This window comes from Myotis davidii, unplaced genomic scaffold (genome assembly GCF_000327345.1).
Source record: "Myotis davidii unplaced genomic scaffold, ASM32734v1 scaffold1471, whole genome shotgun sequence".
Lineage (NCBI taxonomy): Eukaryota > Metazoa > Chordata > Mammalia > Chiroptera > Vespertilionidae > Myotis > Myotis davidii.
The window spans coordinates 797,031-801,117 of NW_006284003.1; the positions used below are offsets into that span (position 1 = coordinate 797,031).

Here is a 4,087-nt window from a genome sequence, read left to right on the forward strand (position 1 = left end):
TTTCTTATGTAAATGCAAATTTCTATTAATTTGGGATTATAGCATATGCTAATTAATTATTGGAATTTCTGAGTGCTATGAAATGTTTTAAACAATTTATAATATTTTTCTTGAAGGAGGGGGTAGATTTTACACTTAGATTTTAGGACCTGAAATATGAAATGGGTTTTAGGGAAGAATTTTTTTAACTATTGGGTTTTCACATAGTAGATTTTTCTCATTTCAGCTCTTTCCTGGATTGCTAACTTTACTATTCATTTATTCCCCTATCAGAGAGGACAGCTAGAAGAAAAAAATTTTAATTAGTTGATTTACTGTTATTAGCAGCACTTATAAATTTAAAAGTGGGAAGATTGTTGGAATTAATTCTAAAGAAGGAATTTGGTGTAAATAAAGTTTTAACTTTTGTTTGTACATTGATGTGAGCCATTGAGAATTGACTTTATTTCGCTGACTGGAAAAATAATTCTAAAAGTTCATTTTCAAAACGAGTTTTCATGTCCTCTCATGTATTGGTTTTAGAAAATAAGTAGTGCATGTCAGCTTCTTATGTATTATTTTAATAAAGAACAATCTTGTCAACTTGACAAATTAAATAATTAAAATTTATACTATAATCATAAGTAGCAAGAGATAAAAATTTACAGAAGAGAGTGAGGTAATCCCATAAGGAGTTCAGCAAAAGTAGAGCCAACGTAATTTTCCAGCCCTGCTGTGGTTATAATCCTCTCTTTACTGAGCATGCCTCTGTCAAAAGTACATACTTAGGTATCAGCTGTCAGTGGCTCACACATCTCTATACTGCTTGGTAGAAACTGCTAAGAGTAGAGTTTAAAAGAATTAAGTTAATAAAATGTTCACTTATACGCAGGTGAAAACTAAGAAAATTAGTTGGATTCTGTTTTTAAAACTCAGTTTTTTATTAACACACTACTTAAAATGAATACATATGACTTTTCCTTTTCTGAAAGATTGATATAACTGCTACTTTAAAATATATACATTTTTCCATATCTTGTTTTTTCCCAAGAAACTTACATAATTCCCTGAGTTGAAAAAAATACAATATATGCTGCCAAAACCGGTTTGGCTCAGTGGATAGAGCGTCGGCTTGCGGACTGAAAGGTCCCAGGTTCGATTCCGGTCAGGGGCATGTACCTGGGTTGCAGGCACATCCTCAGTAGGGGATGTGCAGGAGGAGGCTGATCAATGTTCCTCTCTCATCGATGTTTCTAACTCTCTATCTCTCTCCCTTCCTCTCTGTAAAAAATCAATAAAATATATTTAAAAAAAATACAATATATGCTTATAAGAAAGAAGATATGCTTAATGAAAGCATCTACTTAAAGTCTTAATAATTAATAATCTTAATTAAATCTAATGAATATGTCTTATTTAAATAGTCTTAAGTATTTTTAATTTAATTGGATATGACAACACTATGTTTGGACTTAGTTTTTCTTAAATAACTTCTTTATATTCCATGATTGGTCTGTTAGCAAATTAGCCCACGTATGCATACAAGTCTTAGAGTTGACAAGAATTGCAAGTTAGATGAAGTGTGCTTGTGTTTTTAAATTGTGACTATAGCTGTGCAACTTTCAAATCTGTGGATTACTGATTGGCATTCACTTGTCTAAAATAAGATAGCACTTTTAAAGTACATGAAAGTCAAATAAAGGTGTAAATTATTGGAAATTTAAAATATAACTGCGCCTAGTATCTAGTAATTTCTCAAAGAAAAAGTTGGTATCCCAAAAAAGGAAAAGGTGAGTGGACAATGAGTCACCACAGAATACATGTTTTGGAATGAACTAATAAGATGACTAAACCCAGTTCTTAGGAGGACATTATTGATGTTACAAATCTCCGTCTTGGTGAAAAATTGATGTGGTAATCAGTTTCAAGTGATAATAAGTCAGAAAAAAAATCAGAATTCACTTAGTTAAAATGTCTCCCCGTCTCAAAATAGTGATTTTTTAAATTAGTAGATAATGAAATATAAACAGACTTAATGCTTCAAAAAGCTTTAAAGATGCAGCTTTTGGGTTGTTTCTTCTCTTTTTATCACGATTCAGAAGGCACAGAATTGATAAAGATAGGTGTCACATTCATACTCTCAACAGGCATTGGCTGAATCTCTGTGGTGGGCTGACCCAAACGCTATGGGTGACGCAGATGCTCACTGTTCTTAAAATCGAAGTGTCATACATACAATTCAGAATAGAGGTACTCAAATGAAACAACAATTTTCTTTGCTTTGTTATAGTATGAAAAAATAGACACAAGTAGAGTCCATATTTGATCATACAAATTGGGCATGCCTGTGGCACAACATATTCATAATTTGTTTATGTTTTATAGTTTGTGCCCTGTGGTTATTAATGAAACTTAATGTGTGTGTGTGAGTGCGTGCGTGTGTGTGTGTGTGTGTGTGTGTGTGTGTGTGTGTGTGTGTTTTCCTGGAAAGGATGCTAGGAAAGAAATCGTAAGTATCTGTAACATTACTACTTTTAATGCAGATAACAAACATCTAAAATCTTCAGGGCCCTGTTACAACTTTAAAATTATCTGAATAAACTGAAAGTATGTGGGAAATATATAGGGTGTCCCTAAAAATGTGTACACACTTTACAGCCGATAGCTCAATTGATGTTTCTTTCTTTTCAGATGTAAACCCTTGTAATGAATAATTATTCAGTGTGTATACATTCTGGGGGGCACCCACTAGGTCTGTTCAACCAGAGAATTAAATCATTTGCCTTTGTCATAACGGAATAAAGAAAATATCAGGTTACTTTTGTGGTGGTTTTTGTTTTTAACAAAAGGTGATCCCTCAAGACTTTGTAGGAGAAACGCCAAATAAGGTGCCTTGGGTTTTTCTTTGTGTTTTGGCTTCACTTTGTTTAATTTTGTTTTGATCGCTTGTTGCCATTGATTTCCTCTTCCAATCACTAGCTGTGGTTGCCCCTGGTCTGCTTTGTACCAATCCCCCTGTAGAGGTGTTTCCACGTCATCTGCAGCTGCCTTTGTGGGACTGAAAATGGCAGTGCCAAAGTTTTCACAAAGTTTTACTAGGTTGCAACCCTGAAGGTGTTTTGTTGTTTTGACCTTAGAATTTTGTGAGTGTGTGTGTGTGTGTGTGTGTGTGTGTGTGTGTGTGTGTGTTGCTTGCACCTGTGTGAATTTTTCTGTCTAGCCCAAAGGTCGGGTATCACAGTTAACCCAGAGTGCAATCTATGGGCCAAAGGCTCACTTCTGCTTGAATCATGAGGGCTTAGGCAGGGAATAGGTGATGAGTTGCGTCTGTCGTTCCTAAGGGTACTGTTGTGTCTGTGCGTTGTCCTCCAATGTGGATACATTAGATTGTTGCATATGTGAGTTATGTGGGTATAAACAAATACAGCAGTTAACTCCCTAACTGGCTTTCCTTCTTGAAACTGTAGCCAGAACATAGCTTGTACTATGGAATATAAAAGAGCAATATAATTGAATGAAAAAGAAAGCCGAGGGACAATCCAAGAATAATATAAACATACGTTATTTTAAAACATTGGAGGGAAATGTGTACACACTTTACAGCCGATAGCTCAATTGATGTTTCTTTCTTTTCAGATGTAAACCCTTGTAATTAATAATTATTCAGTGTGTATACATTCTGGGGGGCACCCACTAGGTCTGTTCAACCAGAGAATTAAATCATTTGCCTTTGTCATAACGGAATAAAGAAAATATCAGGTTACTTTTGTGGTGGTTTTTGTTTTTAACAAAAGGTGATCCCTCAAGACTTTGTAGGAGAAACGCCAAATAAGGTGCCTTGGGTTTTTCTTTGTGTTTTGGCTTCACTTTGTTTAATTTTGTTTTGATCGCTTGTTGCCATTGATTTCCTCTTCCAATCACTAGCTGTGGTTGCCCCTGGTCTGCTTTGTACCAATCCCCCTGTAGAGGTGTTTCCACGTCATCTGCAGCTGCCTTTGTGGGACTGAAAATGGCAGTGCCAAGGGAGCTGAGCAAATGTAATCAAAGCTGGAAGCTTTCATCCTCCTCCTTCCTGGCTCCCTCCCACTGCCCCCCTCATCTACATCAC

General features: G+C 35.6%; 1 protein-coding gene across 3 annotated transcripts in view; it reads left to right on the top strand.

The window, feature by feature from the left end:
* NFIB (nuclear factor I/B) overlaps nucleotides 1-4,087 on the top strand; it is a 228,158-nt gene that overhangs the window by 206,649 nt on the left and 17,422 nt on the right. The gene's annotated exons all lie outside the window — the stretch shown is intronic.